The 21,913-nt window shown below is 44.6% G+C and overlaps 1 pseudogene; it reads right to left on the bottom strand.

Annotated features, from left to right (window-relative positions):
• Window positions 1-300: 300 nt before the first annotated feature.
• LOC113875804 lies at window positions 301-20,359 on the bottom strand (annotated as a pseudogene).
• Between the last annotated feature and the right edge of the window lie 1,554 nt (window positions 20,360-21,913).

Here is a 21,913-nt window from a genome sequence, read left to right as displayed (position 1 = left end):
TAAACTATTACTGAACACAGGTTTTTTTAAAGGCTTTCTTTTATTTTAAACTGAATAATTTGAAGAATCAACTTGCAAATTTTATGCTTTACTGGAATTTTCAAAAAAGTAGGATGATCATGGTAACCTACCCAGTATGTGCAATTGATTAGAATACCTTCTCCCAAAAGGTTACATAGTTAAAATAGAGTAGTAGAATAGCCAGGGGATTACTAAGATTTGGTGGGATTTTTGAAGATGATCCTATAATTCTTGGAATGCACTGTTTACTGCAGAGCTGCCGGGCTGCTTTGGAGGAGGAGAAGGAGTGCCCACGGAGGAACCCCTCTAAAAAGAGATGTAGCTCTTCAATTTATAACACTCTGTGTGCTCAAAGGATGGGGCCAGGTCAGGGTCAGCATGGTCTTGATTTACATCGAATTCCTCATAGATACTGGTCTCGGCAAAGAGGTGCATATGGTTCAGGGGAGTGGGAGTGAACAATTTCTCAGAGAGGGTCCTGTAGTTCAAGTGGACAAATATCACATCCTCTGCTGATGGGTCCTGAGAGGAAGGAGATGTGAATGATGGAATGAAATGTGATCTTTGAAGGGGCGGCATTGGGCATTGGAGGGGCTCAGGCTATGGCAAGGGTGGCCTAGGAGGACTCACCTCACCATTCACTATTCTGTCATCTTTGGGCTCTCCTTCTGTGATGGCAGCATCTGAGAATGGAAGAGAGTCAAGGCTCTTGGGGTGGGGGCAATTCTTTTAGACCTCCATATCTTTGGTGGGGACATCAAAGCCCAAAAAAGCAGGGGTGTGCCCCAGGTTGCTAAGTCTGTCTACTCCACTAAATTAAAAAAAAAAAAAAAAAAACCATTCCATATATAATCCCAGCACTGATGGACTCTCTCTCTCTCTGAGGAATGTGTGGAGACCCATGGAGCCCATCCTACATCTTCTATTATGGACCATCCTCTAATGCTTATCAGTAGATTCCCAAATTCATACAAGGGAGAAGAACAGATGGCTGTGGTTGAAAGGAAGAACAGGGCTTGGAATGTCCCTGGTGGCCTAGGGATTAAGGGTCAACCTTCCATTTCAGGGAGCGTGGGTTCTGTCTTTGGTGGGAGAACTGAGATCCCACATGCCTTGAAGCAACTATCTTCAATGCTGCTACTGCTGAGCCCGCGAGCTCTGGAGCCTTGAACTACACCCCAGCACCACAGTGAGGATCCCCCAAGCTGCAGCAGAGAGCTGATGCAGCTAAGAATAAATTAACACATAGTTTCATAAAAAGAACAGGGTCCCATGGGTCTCTGGAAGATATTCATTCACGGACTACAACAATGGAAATCAGTTTTTAACCTACAGGAAGTGAAAACGCCATTCTCTGCTATGAGTCCACCTCCCCCTGGGTCAGATGACACTGTGCTTCCCTCCTTCAAACTTACAATTTTGCGTAGACCACCAGTGACAGTTTGGCTCTTCATACTTAGTTTATGGGTAACCAGTGACAGACAAGAACAGCGAGGAAGATGCTGGTATAGATGAAGGCTACGGAGAGCCTAAGGAGAAGGTGCAGCTGGCTGGAGTGGCCTTGAGGAAGCTGTGCTTCTGCCAACAAGTCAGGGGGAAAAGGTCTGGTTATTCATTGCATACACCCTGCCCCTACACACAGGAGTTATTGTATCCTTGTGTCAAAGTGTGTCAGCAGCTCTCAACCTGATCAGTATAGTCTCCACTTCCCAGGACGTACCAAAGCATCAAGGAGACATGTTAGCAGTGGATAAAGTAAGTAGGCCATGCAAGACCAGCAGAGGTCTGAAACCAGGTCCTCCAGGCACCGATGCAGTTTTTCTCTGCTGCCCCATATGACAAGGCATGGTGTTTTTGCATGAATGGGGACTGCTTTAATCCTGCATATATTTCCCCCTCCATCCACATATACCTGGAACGGAATCCTCAAGAAGACACGACACTTCTATTTCTGAATGTTTAGTTCATAAAACGCTAGCAGAGGAATAGCACATATTGATGGTGCTCCCTAAAATTCTCCTCTTGTCCCCCCAGTCCTTCCCCAAAGATACTGGTGGAGGGAAGGTAAGCATCTCCCTTAAGCATGGGGTCAAGTCACTCTGTCTCACTGTGTTCAATTTAGAAATTGCCAGTCCCAGAGATTGAGAAACTCAATGCCCTCTCTGGTTCTAAAATAGACCATGATCTCAAATGCTGACATGACAGGGATGTTGAGGAACCCAAAGTCACAGAACTGGGAGGTGGTAGAATGAACACTCACACAGGGATTCTCTGTCATCTCAGAAATTTGCTGAGATAGGAGACCGTCTTGCTTACCTTCTGTGGTGTCTGGATCCATAGTTGATGGGCAAGTTCTTGTAGTGGATTCTAGGGGGAAAAAAGCCAGAAGGGGTGAACAGTAGCCTTCCTCACACCACCATAGGAGGACTCTTGTTTCTGGAAGGTTGGCCTCCTGCCTTTCTTTGACTCTGTCATCCCTCAAGCACTGATGGGGGAGGGAAGAGCTTCTGGTCCCTCACAGTGATTGCATTGAGTAGACCCTCCATCCCAGAAAAGAGATGGTGGAAGGAGGCGTGAAGGATATGCCTGGTGATGAAAGACAGCTGTAAGCAAGAGACATCCTCTCTGCACCAGGAATGAGTATCTATGCTCCTTAATTGGAAAATCACCTGTATGTCAGAGGTGCTACTGGGAAAACAGTAAGAGCAAGGGGCCGATGCAATCTCTGATCCTCCCGAATGAGCCCAGCCTCTCCTCCTCCTGGATCTACCCTGAACTTTTTCTTTATTTGCCTGGATAGACAGGACTCTGATGTGGAGCATCCATACAGGAGGTGAAAGAGGGTTGAGATGCCATATACGATCTGTGTTCCTCTCTGGTTCTCATTGCCTCCATTTCTCCAGAATTCCTAAGGGCCCCTGATGCCAGCACGGAGACCTTGAGATAGAGCTCAGTGACACAGTAAGATATTATGGGAAAAGCCAAACGGCCTTTTTGCCACCTCAATGTGATTTAGTGTATTGTAAAGCATGGGACTCTTCATGGGTTCTCCAGGCAAGAATACTGGAATGGGTTGCCATTTCCTCCTTCAGGGGACCACGTTTTGTAAGGACTCCTCACTATGATCCGTCAGGCTTGGGTTGCCCTGCATGACTGGCTCATAGCTTCACTGAGGTATGAAAGCCCCTTCACCACTACAAGGCTGTGATCCATGTGGAGGAGGTAGTGAAGGACAGAGGAGTCTGTCGTGCTGCAGTCCACAGGGTGGCAAAGAGTTGGACACAACATAGTGTCTGAACAGGAACAACAACGCACGGGCCAGGAAGAGGTTCCTCACCTGTGATGGACAGGAACAGTGGGTCGCTGGAGTCTGACCACGAGTAGGGAGAGTGACTGAAAGAGCTATAGCACCTGTAGACCCCGCTGTGGTCTGGGGTCCCAGAGGGAACTCTGACTGGAGTGCTCTGTGGGGGCTCCGCTGTCCAGCGAGCGGGCGCCCAAGGTTCTGCCCCTCCCTGAGCAGATGGAACTGGTCAAAAGCGCTCTCAGAGCTGCAGACCAAGTTCACGTTCTCTTCTGACCTCACCTCGGGGCCCTCCTGGGCTGAGAGAGAGGGTTTCTTGGACAGACCTGGAAGGAGGAGACCTTTATCTTAGAGCATAAAGTAACTCTAGTCCTAAGTATAGGACTAAGCCAGAAGTGTGCCACAAGAGCAGCACTGCAATGAGAAGCCCGCCCACTTCGAGGAGAGAAAGCCCCACATTAAGGGGTAGCCAGCACAGGGAAAAGTTCAGAAATAGCTTTAAAAATGGAGTGTCCTAGCTCTGTGAAAAATACCGTTGGTAGCTTGATAGGGATTGTATTGAACCTATAGATTGCTTTGGGTACTAAATTCATTTTCAGTATATTGATTCTTCCGATCCATGAACATGGTATATTTCTCCATTTATTAGTGTCCTATTTGATTTCTTTCACCAGTGTTTTATAGTTTTCTATATATAGGTCTTTAGTTTCCTTAGGTAGATATATTCCTAAGTATTTTATTCTTTTCTTTGCAATGGTGAATGGAATTGTTTCCTTAATTTCTCCTTCTATTTTCTCATTATTAGTGTATAGGAATGCAAGGGATTTCTGTGTGTTGATTTTATATCCTGCAACTTTACTATATTCACTGATTAGCTCTAGGAATTTTCTGGTGGAGTCTTTAGGGTTTTCTATGCAGAGGATCATATGTTCATCAGTGATATTGGCCTATAGTTTTATTTTTTTGTGGCATCTTTGTCAGGTTTTGGTATTAGGGTGATGGTGGCCTCACAGAATGAGTTTGGAAGTTGACCTTCGTCAGCAATTTTCTGGAAGAGTTTGAGTAGGATAGGTGTTAGCTCTTCTTTAAATTTTTGGTAGAATTCACCTGTGAAGCCGTCTGGACCTGGGCTTTGTTTGCTGGAAGATTTCTAATTACTGTTTCAATTTCTGCACGTGTGATGGGTCTGTTAAGATTTTCTATTTCTTGCTGGTTCAGTTTTGGAAAGTTGTATTTTCTAAGAATTTGTCCATTTCTTCCACGTTGTCCATTTTATTGGCATATAATTGCTGATAGTAGTCTCTTATGATCCTTTGTATTTCTGTGTTGTCTGTTGTGATCTCTCCATTTTCGTTTCTAATTTTATTGATTTGATTTTTCTCCCTTTGTTTCTTCATGAGTCTGGCTAATGGTTTGTGATTTTTATTTATCCTTTCAAAGAACAAGCTTTTGGCTTTGTTGATTTTTGCTATGGTCTCTTTTGCATTTATTTCTGCCCTAATTTATAAGATTTCTTTCTTTCTAGTAACCCTATGGTCCCTCATTTCTTCTATTTCTAGTTGCTTTAGGTGTAGAGTTAGGTTATTTATTAAACTTTTTTCTTGTTTCTTGAGGTGTGCCTGTATTGCTATGAACTTTCCCCTTAGCACTGCTTTTACAGTGTCCCACAGGTTTTGGGTTGTTGTGTTTTCATTTTCTTTCGTTTCTATGCATATTTTGATTTCCTTTCTGATCTCTTCTGTGAATTGTTGGTTGTTCAGCAGCGTATTGTTCAGAATGGGAGAAAATAATAGAAAATGAGGCAACTGACAAACAACTAATCTCAAAAATATACAAGCAACTCCTACAGCTCAACTCCAGAAAAATAAACGACCCAATCAAAAAATGGGCCAAAGAACTAAATAGACATTTCTCCAAAGAAGACATACAGATGGCTAACAAACACATGAGAAGATGCTCAACATCACTCATTATCAGAGAAATGCAAATCAAAACCACTATGAGGTACCATTTCATGCCAGTCAGAATGGCTGTGATCCAAAAGTCTACAAGCAATAAATGCTGGAGAGGGTGTGGAGAAAAGGGAACCCTCTTTCACTGTTGGTGGGAATGCAAACTAGTACAGCCACTATGGAGAACAGTGTGGAGATTCCTTAAAAAAACTGGAAATAGAACTGCCTTATGACCCAGCAATCCCACTGCTGGGCATACACACCGAGGAGACTGAAATTGAAAGAGACACGTGTACCCCAGTGTTCATCGCAGCACTGTTTATAATAGCCAGGACATGGAAGCAACCTAGATGCCCATCAGCAGATGAATGGATAAGAAAGCTGTGGTACATATACACAATGGAGTATTACTCAGCCATTAAAAAGAATACATTTGAATCAGTTCTAATGAGGTGGATGAAACTGGAACCTATTATACAGAGTGAAGTAAGCCAGAAAGAAAAACACCAATACAGTATACTAATGCATATCTATGGAATTTAGAAAAATGGTAACGATAACCCTGTATACGAGACAGCAAAAGAGACACTGATGTATAGAACAGTCTTTTGGACTCTGTGGGAGAGGGAGAGGGTGGGATGATTTTGGAGAATGCATTGAAACATGTATAATATCATATATGAAACGAATCGCCAGTCCAATTTCAATGCATGATACTGGTTGCTTGGGGCTGGTGCACTGGGACGACCCAGAGGGATCGTACGGGGAGGGAGCAGGGAGAGGGGTTTGGGATGGGGAACAGGTGTATACCTGTGGCGGATTCATGTTGATGTATGGCAAAACCAATACAATATTGTAAAGTAATTAACCTCTAATTAAAATAAATAAATTTATATTAAAAAAAGAAATTCCAAAAGAATAAATAAAAATGGAGTGTTATTTAAAATCCTTTTAAAAAATAAATAATTTTTATAAAATGGATTGTCATTTAATATCCTTTTTTAAAGAAAGAATATATGTATATGAATAACTGAATCACTCTGTTGTATAACAGGAATTAACAACATCTGAAATCAACTAGACTTCAACAAACATAAATAAGATAAAATAAATTTTATAAATCAACCAGATGTGTGGTTCTCTTGAAATAAACGGAAACTACTAACTACTGCTGGGGACCATCAGTAAACATGGCATTGACCCAGAAGAAGAGATTATGGAGTGGAAATTGCCAGAATCTCATTCGATCTTTGACTGCTTCTTTCTTGAGGGTGTGTTCAGCGCTGCCCTGCCCACCCCCAGGGGCTGGAAGGGACTCCTTAATGGGAGGGTTGGAGGGACCACCCCCGCCTCTTTGTGCAGAAGGACGCGTTAAACCAAGAGGCTGAGCAACTTCAGGGTGTCGACCTCCATCTCGATCACCCAGGGGCCAGACTGCAAGGGCATCTGGTAGCACAGTGTGCTGCTGAGAGAGGAAGGGAGCTCTGACATGAAAGCAGGAAGCCAACCCCTTAACCAACCATCGTTGGCTGCCCGAGGGGGAAATTGCCCGGTTCCCTGCTCTGGTACATTTTCCTCCATTGGTCGTTCTTTCTGGTTCTTGCTCCTTCAGTCTCTCACTGGCTGTGTCTTCTCCTTAGCACATGGCAGGCACTCTGTTCTCTTTTCCCTTCCTTGTTCACATCTGTCTCTGGTTTGTTCCCTCTCCCAGGTTTGTGAGTGTCTCTGCACACCTGTCATTCTCTCTCGGGACTGATGCTGGACTGAACACCTGACCATCTGTGTCACAGAGAACAGAAGGGACTTGTCTGGCCACACTCACCTGTGATGATGATGTCCACAGGGTCGCTGGGAGCTGACCACTCATAGGGGGAGCAGCTGAGAGAGCTGTAGCATCTGTAGGTGCCCACTCTCACCAAAGTCATGGGGCCAATGAAGATGTCAGCTGGGGCATGCCCACCAGTGAGCATCTCTGCATGTCTCTAGGAAAAAAAAATCCTTTTTTTGTGCAGGATAAATTTGTCAGTCAGCATCGATGAGTGACAGTGGAGGGTCACATTCTCTCCCACATGCACGAGGGGGCCTGGGTGGGCTGAGATGGAGGGTTTTGTGAACACACCTAGTAGCAAAGAGCTTGTGAGCTTCAGTGAGTCACCCCACCTCAGTGCTTCCCCTGACATCTGAAGGTGTGCAACACCTCCCCATGAAGCAGCAAAGCCAATTACCCTTCCTATCTGTTCTGTTGCATTCTCTTTAGCCTTGTTCTCAGGCTCTGGCTCATGCTTTTCTGTTTCTCTTTGCTCAAGACCTCAGGCCTTCTCTGTGTTTATTCTAAGCTTTTTAGCTGTTCGATCTGCTCTCAGCTTCATGCATACATACTCAGTCACTTCAGTTGGGTCAAACTCTGTGGGGCTCCATGGACTGTAGTCCACAGTGCTCCTCTGTCCATGGGATTCTCCAGTTGAGAATACTGGAGTGGGTTGCAGTGCTCTTAACTTCATTCCATTTCTAATATGCATGGTGGGAGGCTGGGGTGGGTCTGCTTCTCTGGTAGAATATATACCAGTTGTAATACGTACCTTGGCTCCTTTCACACTCGTCTCCTAGAAAGTGGGTGATGATTATCAGGATATTGGGAAGGAGGTGGAGAAAAAAGGGAACATTTCCCCACCTGTGACCCCCACTTCACACCTCTGGAAACATTCCTGGGCTGACTTGGTCTAACTGGGACCTCAGCTCCTTCATATGGGATTACAGCTCCCTACTGGGTGGCAGGTACTGGATCAGGGTCCCCCCTCAGCCTCCGAGTTGACAGGCAGTGGCAGCATCCTGTCTAACTAATGCCTAGGGAGGCTCCTCTTTCTTGAGCCAGGGCAACACATCCCTCTATTCAACACCCTGAGTTTAAACTCTCAGACTTGGTTCTCTTTCCTTGGTTCGGTTCTGGCTGGGAATCCTAAAGATGTCTTTGGCTGCACTGGCACTTGGACCTAGGGTAGGATTGCCTGCAGGCACAGGTGTCCCAAGCTGGGCTGGATCCCTCCTACCTGTGACCATAATCTGCAGGGGGTCACTGACATTGGACCCCACAGAGAGAGACATGTGTAGGACCCGGCATGTATTCTGGTCACTGGGCCAGTGGTGAAGGTGTTGAAATGATATCCCTGGAGCTTGGGCAAAATGGTCCCATCTCTTTTGAGCAGTCTGAATATCACAAATGGAGAACCGGAGTGACACTGAAGAGTCACAGTCTGTCCTAAGGGAACCACGGGGCATGGTCAGGCTGACAAAGAGGGCTTCTCATATTCACCTAGGAGAGAAGGAGACATAGGCTTTGAGAGAAAAATAGGAATGATCCCCTCTCCCCACTGCCCTCGTGGGTGCTTCCCCTTCAATTCTTCCAACTCTCCTCCCCTAAAGTGCATCACCCTGATGCTCAGGGACACATAGTGCTTGGGGACAGACAGAGACACAGTCAACCCAGGACGGACATCATGCTTAGATTTTATTTTCTAAGATTTCTTAGATTTTATATTCTAAGAATATGATTCTTGGAAGTGATTCTTCTCAGGAGAAGAATCACTCCTTGGGTTGACAAAATGTTGAGAAGCCCAAAACAAAAAACACTGGAGATTCCCTGGTGGTCCAGTGGTTAGGACTCAGCACTTTCTCTGCCAAGGGCCCAAGTTGAATCCCTGACCAGGGAACTAAGATCCTGCAAGCTTCGTGATGCAGGCAAAAGAAAATATCACAAAAAAATTGATGCATGGACAAGAAGGGAAAGGACTTCCCTGTTGCATTTGTTGTAGCTCAAATGGTAAAGAATCTTCCTGCAATGCAGGAGAGCAGGGTTCAGTCTCTGAGTTGGCAAGATCTCCTGGTCAAGGAAATGGCAACCCACTCCTGCATTCTTGCCTGGAGAATCCCATGGATAGAGAAGCCTGGTGAGCTACAGTCCATGGGATTGCAAACAGTCGGACTTGACAGAGCGACTAATGCTAACACAACTAAGCAGTGAAAAAGCCCCTTGCCTGAAAAGAAGGAAGTAAACCTTGAACCTTGTTCCTTTGTTAGCTAACCTACATCAAATCTGTGACAAGGTCCAAATGGCCCTGCCTGATGGCCAGACACTTCCTTGGGGTCAGCTTTAGTGGGTGCTCCTGCAGATCCTGTTGTTAAGGGCTGGTTGGAGAGGCCATGAACCACCTTGTAGGAGAGGGGTCTGTGGGGTGCAGGCTCTTGCTCCCCTCTCATGATTGAAATGGCACTCGGGGGCCCAGCTCCCAGCTGACAGACTTCACACTGTCCCTTCAGGTCCAGAGCTCAGACTTGGGCTAACCTCTGGGGAGAGTGAAGATGAGTATCAGGGTCAAAAGAGACCTGGGATCCAAAGGGCACGTGGCTATCACTGTACTGACAGGGGTCTCACCCCAGTCCCCCAGTGTCCTCTGCATCTGCCCCAACTGCTCTGCTCAACAGAGAAGTAAGGGATGGGGAGGACTCACCCACAGCTGCCCAGGTCCTCAGACTCTCACAGAATCCTAGAACGAAAACCCTGTCAGAGATGGATTATCCTGATGGATCCCACGTTCCTTGCACCCTCATCCAGGGAACCTCATCAGTGGTGCGAGGACCCCCGATTTCCACCATAACCCTCTCTGACTGTGTCTTTCCAGACTCTCCGAGACTCAGGAGGCTGAGGAGTCTGGGGCACATGGCTCTGCTTCTGTGAGACAGGAGGCAGAACTGAGCAAAGCTGACAGAGTCACAGGATGTGGAAGGCAGGCAGTGCTATTGGTACAGTCAGCCTGGGTCATGTCACATGGGAAGATGGCCAGCCTCTTCTCACGCCAGGGATGGAAGTCTCCTGAGCCACATCACTGAGCATGCCTCATGACCCGACCATCACATATTGTTTCCCTAAACACTATCAACCTCAGATATGCAGATGACACCACACTTATGGCAGAAAGTGAAGAGGACCTCAAAAGCCTCCTGATGAAAGTGAAAGAGGAGACTGAAAAAGTTGGCTTAAAGCTCAACATTCAGAAAATGAAGATCATGGCATCTGGTCTCATCACTTCATGGGAAATAGGTGGGGAAACAGTGGAAATAGTGTCAGACTTTATTTTGGGGGGCTCCAAAATCACTGCTGATGGTGACTGCAGCCTTGAAATTAAAAGACGCTTACTCCTTGGAAGGAAAGTTATGACCAACCTAGATAGCATATTGAAAAGCAGAGCCATTATTTTGCCAACAAATGTCCATCTGGTCAAGGCTATGGTTTCTCCAGTGGTCATGTATGGATGTGAGAGTCGGACTGTGAAGAAAGCTGAGCATGAAGAATTGATGGTTTTGAACTGTGGTGTTGGAGAAGACTCTTGATAGTCCCTTGGATTGCAAGGAGATACAACCAGTCCATTCTGAAGGAGATCAGCCCTGGGATTTCTTTGGAAGGAATGATGCTAAAGCTGAAACTCCAGTACTTTGGCCACCTCATAGGAAGAGTTGACTCATTGGAAAAGACCCTGATGCTGGGAGGGATTGGGGGGAGGAGGATAAGGGGATGACAGAGGATGAGATGACTGGATCGCATCACTGACTCGATGGACGTGAGTCTGAATGAACTCCAGGAGTTGGTTATGGACAGGGACGCCTGGCGTGCTGTGATTCATGGGGTTGCAAAGATTCGGACACAGCTGAGCGACTGAACTGAACTGAACTGAACTGAAACACTATCAGCCTAAGAGGATTTGAACAGATCTTGCTGCCTTTAGGAAGTAGTAATGGTGATTCATGTGATTCAGGGTGGTGCAGGATGCTTTTCCCAAGCTCATGATAATCTGATTAACCTTAACTCTGCAGAAGAGAAATCACATGTACCCACATCATATTTCAGGCTCAGTGCAGGTTGGCAATTAAAGACTCATTAATAGAGACTTTTATTCTGCATTCTTCTGAGAGGACCAGACATGCATATATGGCTCTTTGAAAATACATTGTAATATATGTGATTAAGAAACTGTGTTAGTTTCAGGTGTACAACAAAGTGACTCAATTATTCATATACATGCATCTATTGCTTCTCAAATTCTTTTCCCACTTAGGTAGTTACAGAATATTAAGTAGAACTCTCTGTTTTATACAGTAGGTCCTTGTTGGTTATCTATTTAATACAGCTGTCTGTATACGTCAGTTCCAAACTTTCAGTCTAACCTCCCCCTGATACTGTCCCCCCTGGTAACTGTAAGTTCATTCTCTGTGAGTCTGTTTTGTAAATAAGTTCATTTTTTCAGATGTCACAAATAAATGATATCATGTGATATTTGTCTTTCTCTGACTCTTTCTCATATGAAATTATTTCGTGACTGTGAGTGGAAACTTTGCACACACAACACTCTCTCTGTCTCTCTCTCTTCCTCCCTTTCCAATCCAAGGACCACACATGTACACAAAGATAACGTGTGTAAAGATGACTGTGGTGGTTTTTTGTGAGGGGGATTTGTTCTGCCTGAAAAGGTGGACCACCTTGCTTCCTAGATACTCAGATGAACACAAAATATGTCAAGTAGAGACTTCTAAGCTCCAGAATGCTTGAGTGAGGGGCGTGTCCACATCAATCAACTCCAAAGTGGGGCAAAATGGCCCAGCTGTTTCAGGACTCCAAGGCAGACATACACCCAGTTCAGTGGTTGTTCATAGACAGGAAAGAACCTCAGTAAGGGCAGTGATTCCACACCATTTTGCTGGCGGTGGGGGTCGTTAACATTAGTGATGCTCCCTAAGTAATAAATCTGGTCTCCTCTTGATCATTATGTATGTAGTGGAGTAACAGTACAATCACCCTTCTTAAAATTTCCTTTTATTTGCTTAATATCATATTGTAGAATTGATCTGTATTCTTTGTCATTTCAGTTTGTGCATTTTTACTTTCATTGCAGATATATGAACCAGAAATTTTTAAAAATTAAAAAAATTTTAATTTTATTATTTTTTATTTTTATTACGATTTTTAAATATAAATTTATTTATTTAATTGGAGGCTAATTTCTTTACAACATTTGTACAGCAAATTGATTCAGCTTGACATTTATATTCTTTTCCATTATGATTTATGGCAAGATACTGGAAAGAATTCCCTGTGCCATAGTGTAGGACCTCATTTTTTTTTTCATATTTAAAGGGAAGTTTTATTTTTATTTTTTAATTTAAATTTATTTATTTTAACTGGAGCTCATGCTTTACTCATTCTATGTATAAATAGATTTTCTGCTAATCCCAAGCTTCCAGTCCTTCCCTCCTTGGCAACCACAAGCCTGTTCTCTATGTTTGTGAATCTGTTCCTGTTTCATTGATATGTTCCTTTTAGATTCCACATATGAGTGATATCACATGAAAATTGTCTTTCTCTTTCTGTCTTCTTCACTTAATATGTTAATCTCCAGGTTCATCCATGCTGGTGCAAATGACATTATTTCATTTTTTAAACATCTGAATGATGTTCCATTCTCTGTGTGTATAAGCATATACATCTTCTTTATCCATTCATCTGTCGATGGACAATTAGGCTGTTTCCATGTCTCGGCTATCGTAAGTTTTGCTGCTATGAACATAGGGGTGCATGAATCTTTTCAAGGTATAGTTTTTTACAGATATATGATTGGGATTGGAATTTTGGGATCATATGGAAACTGTTTTTCATTTTTTGAGGAACTTCCATACTGTTTTCTGTGGTGACTGCACCAGTTTACACTCCACCAACAGTGTAAGAGGGTTTCCCTCTTCTCCACACCCTCTCCAGTGTGTATTCATCAACTGTCTAATGATGGCCATTCTGATCAGTATGAGGTGGTACCTCCTTTCAGTGTCGATTTGCCTTTCTCTACTAATGAGCAATGCTGAGCATCTTTTCATATGCCTGTTGGCCATCTGCGTATATTCTTTTATTTTTTATTTTTTTTTAATTTTATTTTATTTTTAAACTTTACATAATTGTATTAGTTTTGCCAAATATCAAAATGAATCCACCACAGGTATATATCCATCTGCATATATTCTTTTAAACCACAAATATCAATTGTGAGAGTGATGTTTATGGATTTTGGCTAAAATGAATGACACCTCTGCTAATGTCTCATAAATGTGCTCTGATTCCAACTTCATGTTGCTTGTCAAGGGACGGAGTGATGAGGTATTCAGGAAAGGAATAGTGACTTTATTTGGAAAGCCAGCAGACCAATGTATGGTGAACTTGTGCCCCAAAGAATCATCTTACCTGATTTAGATGGGCTTTTTGGGGAGTGAGAGGGATGGTCAAACAGTGTTTACTGAATGTAATAACCCTAGCCCATGGGGAATAAAATTCCAAGGAGAAGACAGAAGAATACAGATTAAACACCCACGTATTAACTCACACTTTCACACTTACACACACACACATACTAAAAGAGGAGGAGAAGTGGCTGGTTGTTGCAGTGTTTTAATTAACAAATTAATGTCTGTGCTGGCTCTTCGTCGCTGTGCACAGGTTTTCTCTAGTTGTGGGAAGGGGGCTGCCCTTTGCTGTGGTTCAGGGTCTCTCATTGACGTGGCTTCTCTTGTTGTGAAGCACCCACTCTAGGCACATGGGCTTGTGGACCATGGGCTTAACTACCCCGAGGCATGTGGAATCTTCCCAGTCCTGGGACCTGGCTTGTGTCCCCCACGTTGCTGGGATTTCCCAACCACTGGACCTCCAGGGAAGTCCTGTTGCAAGCTTTTTTTCCCCCCTTAATTTATTTTTAATTTAAGGACAACTAAAATATTGTTAATTTCTGCCATACATCAACATGGATCAGCCATAGCTATACTTACATCCCTCAAGGTAGAAATCGTTTAATTCTGGAATCCTTTGTTCTCAAAGCTGTCCATGCAGGTCTGGTCATAATGTCACTTTAAGCCCCTGACAAGACAAAAGATTCTGTCTGTTCTGCCACTTTTTATATCTATACAAATGGGAAAGTGTTATACCTTTCAAGTTCAGAGCGTTGAGAATAGTTTAGTCCCTCAGTCGTGTCTGACTCTTTGTGATTCCATGGGTTGTGACCCGCCAGACTCCTCTGTCCATAGGGGTTCTCCAGGCAAGAATGCTGGGGTGGGTTGCCATTTCCTTCTCCAGGAGATCTTCCCAACCAAGGGATCGACTCAGGTCTCCTGCATTGCATGCAGATTCTTTATTATCTGAGTCACCAGGAAAGCCCACCAGTAACATAATGCAATTAATATTTCCTACCACAATTAACATTGCCATTGTTTTCCGTTTACTTTTATCATGGACATGTTGGGATTTGGCATCATGCTTTCACTCTCAGTGTAGCATAACACTGACGTGGAATATACCATAAATTTAAAAATAGAAGTATAAATACAATGTTAGATTTCTAATAAAAAATAAATATATGAAACAAACAACAAAGATATACTGTACAGCATGGGAACTATAGTCAATATCTTGTAATAACCTAAAATGGAGAATAATCTGAAAAATAATGTATGTGTGTTTATATAACTGAAAATCACCTTGCTGTGCACCTGAAACATTGTAAGTCAACTACACTTCAATAAGATATATCTATTATGAGATTAAAAAATGGAACCAGTGAAATAAATAAATTTTAAAACAAAATGAAAGAAAAAAGTCACTCAGTCATGTCCGACTCTTTGCAACCCTATGCATTGTAGGCTGGCAGGCTCCAAAGTTCATGGGATATTGCAGACAAGAATACTAGAGTGCGTTGCCATTTCCTTCTCCAAATAGTGCATGCCAACTGCAGCATACTCCCTGATGGTCTGTGTACTCACTCACACATTCCAACTCTGAATACGGTGTATTCACATGGGCATCCTGAGCTGCCCAAAAGAGTCTCAACCCAGATGGTGAGTTTCTGGAAGGCCCTGGAAGGAAGTCAGAGGCTGAGTCCCAGGACCTCCCCACCCCTCAATCCCCAGCTCATCTCAGGAGCCCTTCCAGGTTTCACCAGCATCACTCTAGAATCTCAGGTCTCCCACCTCGCCCCCTACCAACTTACCGGGACTCAAGTGAGATATGGGTCCCAGGAGACCCAGGAGGACCCACCTGCAGGGTTCAGGGGTCTCTGGCCCAGACTCAGCCATGGAAGTGAGAGATTTGCCACTGAAAGCTTGGGCTGATTCTCTCCCCATCAGGATCCCTGGCCCCTCAAGCTGTCTGAGCCCTGAAGTTCCCATGAGCTGGAGGCAGGGTGGGTGTCCCTTGCCCTCCTGCAGTCCCCTCCCTGCCCTGCACATCTGGCCAAGGAAGAGAAGCTCAGAGAGGATGGAAGGCATGTCTGCAGCTCTGAGTGCCCAGCTGCCCCTGACCCCACCCTGTACAGATGAGGAGACCACAGGGCCCTAGAGGACAAACAGGATGTGGTCCCTGGAGGGTTGCCACCGCCCCTCGGGGTTCCCTCGGCCATGGACTCGCAGCAGGGGGCGGCCCCTCCGTGGACCTGGCTCCAATGTCTCCAGGCAGGGCTCAAAAGGCATCTAAACCCAGACCTGAGGTCTCAGCTCTTTCTCTTTCTGCTGGTCTGACCCTCTGCTCCAGAGGGTGGGACCCAATTTCTCGTCCTGAGTCAGCCTTGACAGTCTGGTTCCAAATAGGACTCAGAACTTTATTTTCCCAGTCCCCTCCAGAAATGGAATTTACGTCTCATCTTTGGTCAATTCATAAATTATTGCAAAGCACCTACTGTGTACCAGGCATTGGTGCCACACAGCAGAAATACACCCATGACCCAGGTAAACCCATCTTCTGTGTGTGGTTGAAGAACTCAGATTCTGCAGAATGAAGGCATCAAATGCTAACATTCAATTATTTTTTTCAAAAGAAGTAATTTGAGAATAACTGGAGTTCATGTCTACACTGTGAACACTCAGAAAAATGAAGATCATGTCATTTGGTCCCTGAACCTAGAGGCAAGAAAAAAAAAAAAAGGATAATTAGGGGAAAAATGGAAACAGTGACAGAGGCAACACAGGAGCCCCAGAATATCTTCACTTTAAGCGATCCAAAATTTCTTGGTAAAAGAGTTCTTGGCCAGTTTAGCTCTAATCCAGGAGAGACATCACACACAGAGAGCTCAATGAGCAACTAAGGCTCCGTGGAGCTTGATTTTCACTTCATTGGCCAGCTCAGTTCACACCGGGATCCTCATGGTGTTATCCTCTTCAGCCCTCCGCTTGGTTGAGCCAAGCCACATTGTGCCACCAGTTGATAACTTAAAAGGCACAAGATTCTCAAATTCTTGGCTTTGGAGAAAAGAAGCAAAAAAGACAAAATATGCAAATATCAATGGATTAACACAACACACACAAAGCCTCCCTGGGGCAAGTGTTCTCTCTGCTGCCCTCAGTGATCTGGAGTGGAATGTCCAGTAGAATACTCTGTGATGACGGGACTTTTTAAACACCTGCTCTGTCCACACCATGGCACCTGGCCACATGACGCTACTGAGCACTTGAAATGTGGTGGGTGTGACTAAATAACTGAATTCGTTATTTCATATACCTGTAGAGTCATTGTACCACATGTCTCTGAAATTGCCTCCCTCCTAATGTTTTTCCTTCTTGTATTTTTTTTAACTCTTTCTACTTCTCCTTGGATTGGTTGATTTGATCTGTCTTCTTTTATTCTGAGGTGATCATTCTCTATCTCCTCTCTATCTTTCAGCATTATTCATCTATCTATTCTATTATCTGTCTATATCTCCATCCACCATTCTATCTACCCATCTTATCATCTATCTATATATCCATCCATCGTTCCAACATCTATCTACCTTTCTATGTATATATCTATCTACCTATTTTATCATCTATGTATATGTTCATCCACCATTTTACCTATCTATCTATCATCTATTTCCACTTCCATGACTTCCTCTGCTTCTCCATCTCTCTGGGTCTCTTTTGTAATCTCTGTTATCCACCCGCACATCACCATCTTTCTCAATCTTTACACCCATCCACCCTCCCAAGTCTCTTATTTTTAGGGCTTCTCTGTCCCCTCCTTTCTTTCTCATTAATTCTCTATCCCTTTTTCTACTTACCTTTATTTTTTTCATGTTTCTCCCACTGCCCCCAGTCCCTCTGGCTTATTTTCTACATGTGTGCACAGCAACTGTGTTTCTGCCTCTGCTTTTTTGACTCTGTTTTCTCTCTGATTCCATCTCTGTGGGCTTTGACCGCCATAATCTTACAATGTTTGGTGTGAAGTTGCATGGGGGCCTGAGCATACAGCATGAGAACCCATGAAACACACAACATACAGGAGCTGGCGTTTGGCTCCGTCACCAGGGACCTTGGTGTCCTGGGGCACAGTGTGGCTCAACCACCTGGAACGAAGCCACATCTGAATGAACACAGTATCTGTGCATCACCCAGTGCATGAGGACACAGGGCTCCTGGGGAAACAGCTTGAGACAGACCAACCTGGCCATGAAGTCCTGGGTAGATACATGGTGTATCCTTGGGTTCTTTGAGTAGAGAAGAGAATGTAGAGTTGAAATGGAAACCAGGCTCCTAAACTGTTTCTGGTCTCTGAGCAAAGTCAGGGTGGAAGGGCACCCTCTCTGCTACCTGCCTTTCTGTCTGTATCTCTTACTTCACTCTTTATCTCCATCTCTGAGTTCCTCTGTCTCTGCCCCTGCACCTGTCTTTTCTGTCATAACAGGTGGTCTGTACTAGTTTCTCCTCTTTCTTTGTCTCTTGCATGCAACTCTCACCAAGTCAGTGTCTCTCCATGAAAAGCACCCTTCTCTCATCTCCCACACCACCACCTGGGGCTTCCTTGTCCTGGTACATCCAGTCTGTATGCCAGCTCTAGACGTTCTCACCTGTGATCACCATGTCCAGAGGGTCACTGAGGGGCTGACTACTCAGAGTGGGAGAGACCGAAAGCACAGAAACATCTGCAAGAAAACCTCCTCGTCTCAAGGTCACCTGCTTACCAACCTTAGTTCCACATGTGGTTACATTTCCATTGGAATGGGACGTAGCAATCGTAGATTTGCAGTTTTAGGATGCGGGCATCACGGGGCACCATCATTCTGCCCACTGTGGAACCCAATCTCCTCTGTTAAATATCTTTTTATTTAGAATGCCTGGAGCACTTCCTGTCATTCTGACTGGACCCTGACTCACTCCCACCAGAAATCTCTGGGGTCCGGGAGACTGGTACAACGGGTGGCCTCTCTGGACAAGAGCTCTCTGACCTGTGACCACAATCTCCAGGGTTCACTGGGTTTTGATCATGCAGGGGGAGATGACTGTAGTGACCATGACATCTGTAGGTCCCCACGTGTGCTTCGGTCATGGGGTCCATGATGAAGTCCTTCCAGAATATGATGCCCTGGAGCTCAGGGACAACAGTTCTGTCACTTTTGTGTAGCCTGAAACTGTCAAACCTGAGGGGGGAGTGACACCAGAGAGTCACATGCTGTCCTTGAGGAATCACAGGGCTTGGACAGGCTTACAGGGAGGGCTTGTAGTGATCACCTGGGGGAAAAGAATGCATGGTTTACAGTAGAAAACGGGGAACCCCTTCCTCTCACTGGGCTCAGATGACCCACCCCTTTCCCACATCTCTAAGTCTCCTTTTCAAACCAGGGGAATCCATGCTCCATGGAGATTCCCACACCACAGAGGTATAGGACACCCTACATGAAAAACATCTGCTGAGAATTTTGAGTGTGTGTGTGTGCTCAGCCATGTCTGACTCTCGTGACCCCATGGACTGTAGCCTGCCAGGCTCCTCTGTGCATGGGGATTCTCCAGGCAAGAATACTGAAGTGGGCTGCCATTTCCTTCTCCAGGGGATCTTCCAACCTCAGGATTGAACTCACATCTTATGCAGCTCCTGCATTGCTGGCAGGTTCTTCACCACTGAGCTACCCGGGAAGCCTGAGAATTTTAAATGTCAACTAACAGATTCTTACTGGATGTTTACAATGTAAAATTTGTTTTATAAAACAAGACGGAGTAGACACCCAATGGAAGAACAACCTGTGTGAGTGAAATGATGTCAGCTCACATGAGAAACACAGGACATGATGGAGCCTGTGGTAGAACCTTCTGGAATCTCAGGGGGCAGGGCATAGGTTCTCCTCTTCTTCTAATAGAGGCCAGCAGCAGCAGTTCTCTGCAATGCCTATCCACGGAACTGCTGGAGAGCTTGAGTCATCACCTTGTCCTCCAAGGGTCTGTGGTCCCTGGTCCTGCTGCCTTCCCTCAGTCTACAGATAACACCAGTCCCTTGCAGTCACCCCATCTCTGAGCATCACAGTCTCCTGTAGGTGCCCATAGGGCCTGGCTCAGCAGAGGGAAGAGTATCTAGGGGAGGGTCTCTGGGCCAGAACTGGGGGCTAGATTTCCCTGAAAGTGTTAGTCAACCAGTCATGTCTGACTCCTTGTGACCCCATGGGCTATAGCCCACCAGACTCCTGTATCCATGGAATTGTCCAGGCAAGAATACGGGAGTGGCTTGCCATTTCCTTCTCCAGGGGATCTTCCTGACCCAGGGATTGAACCCAGGTCTCCCTCAATGCAAGCAGACTCTCTACCATCAAAGCCACCCTGGGCTCTCATTTTCTACTTCCAAAAGACCACTCTCATATGGTTATGACTTCCCATGGTTGACCCATCACCCTATCTTCTGCGCCATCTCCCCTCTTATTACAAGAGAGACTTACTTGAGGAGGATGGAACCATGGTTTGGAGGAAAGACTCACCCTCTTGTGCCCAGATGCTCTGGATCAAGAAGAAACCTGGAAAGAAAGACTCATGATGGACAATCCATCTCATGTCACACCTGGCCTTCTACTCCCCCAGCCTGTTCTATGGGCCTCGTTGGCAAGGATATTGCTCGGCCTTGATGAACCCAACCATCAGGGTCCATCTCACCGTCATGGAGGCAGGGCTCTCTGTTAGGGTGGACCCAGAGCTCCAGGTCAATATTTGCACCAGGCTTCGTTCTGTTCCAGGACTCACCAAGACATGTCAGGTTGATGATGGCAGACAGCATGGCGCTGCTCCTAATGAGCAGGAGGCAGCAGCTCTGCAGACCTGAAGAGTACACAGGATATTATGATGACACCCAAACTAACATCATGTGCAAGCTGACCACAGGATGGAAAGGTGACTCACACAGGCTCTTCTTACCTTAAAAAAGGCAGAGTGTGGGGGCCCTGGCTGAGGGAGGAATTGGGCTTCCTGGAAAATGTTAATGCCAGTGCTGTCTCTTCAGATTGTTTAACAAATGTGAACCACAACCTCTGACCCAACCCACCTTTGGCTACATTTTCAAGTTTACCAAAAATGTATGCTGCAATATCTAATCTGCTATGACTTTGAGGCACTGAATTATTTTCTGTTTTCATTCTTGATATGATTTTCATAGAATTTCTTATTTCATTCCTATATTTAAAAATTTCCAAGCATTATACTTTATCTTTAATGTTCAACCATCTCTATGATATCCACAGTAAAAATGTCTTTATTGAAAATGCTAATTTCATGATTTTTTAAAATTTATGGATTTCCCTACATAGTATTTTCTTTTCTCTGTATGTATGCACTGCCAAGTTCCTTGAACATGTAACAATTTTTAAAAATTTATGAATAGTTGGCTCACAATATTATATTAGTTACAGGTGTATCATATAGTGATTCAGTATTTTCATAGATTACACACAGTACAAAATATTATAAAATATTGACTATATTCCCTGTGCCAGACATTATAGCCCTGTGACTTATTTATTTTATAAATGGTTGTTGGTATTTCTTAATCCAGTCTACATACACTGCTGCCCCTCACACCCACCCCTCTCACCTCTAGTAACCACTTGTTTCTTCTTTGAATCTGTGAGCCTGATTCTCTTCTGTTGTATTTGTCCATCTATTTTTATTTTCTTAATACTTGTTTTTGTTTATCTGGCTGTGTCAGATCTGAGATACGTGGTATCCTTTTAGTTGTAGCTTGTGGGATCTAGTTCTCTGACCAGGGATTGAACCTGGACCCCCTGCATTGCGAACCCAGAGTCTTAGTCACTGGACCATCACAGAAATCACTATTTTGATTTTTAGATTCCACATATAAGTGAAAACATACAGCATTTCTCTTTCCCTGTCTGACTTATTTCACTAAGCATAATGACCTCCAAGTCAATCCATGTTCTCAAAAGTCAGGAGTTTGTTCTTATTAAAAAGCTGAGGGGGCTTCTCTGGTGGCACAGTGGTAAAGAATCTCCCTGTCATTGCAAGAGACCTGAGAGACCTGAGTTTGATGGGTCGAGAAGATCCCCTGGAGAAAAGAATGGAAACCGATTCCAGTATTCTTGCCTGGAGAATCCCATGCACACAGGAGCCTGGGTGGTTAAAGACCATGGGTCTCAAAAATGACTGAGTTGACGTAGCATGCATGTATTCAGCCTTATAGGGTTAGTGGCACCATACTGGCTATCTCAGAGTATACTTCATCTTTTTGTTTTGCCAACTAGCATTATTATTTTTCCATGGAAAGCATTTTATTTTCAATATAACAGTGTGCACATGTCAATCCCAAACTCCCAATCTA

Source organism: Bos indicus x Bos taurus, chromosome 18 (genome assembly GCF_003369695.1).
Source record: "Bos indicus x Bos taurus breed Angus x Brahman F1 hybrid chromosome 18, Bos_hybrid_MaternalHap_v2.0, whole genome shotgun sequence".
In the NCBI taxonomy this organism is placed as follows: domain Eukaryota; kingdom Metazoa; phylum Chordata; class Mammalia; order Artiodactyla; family Bovidae; genus Bos; species Bos indicus x Bos taurus.
This window is presented reverse-complemented; position numbering and strand designations above follow the sequence as displayed.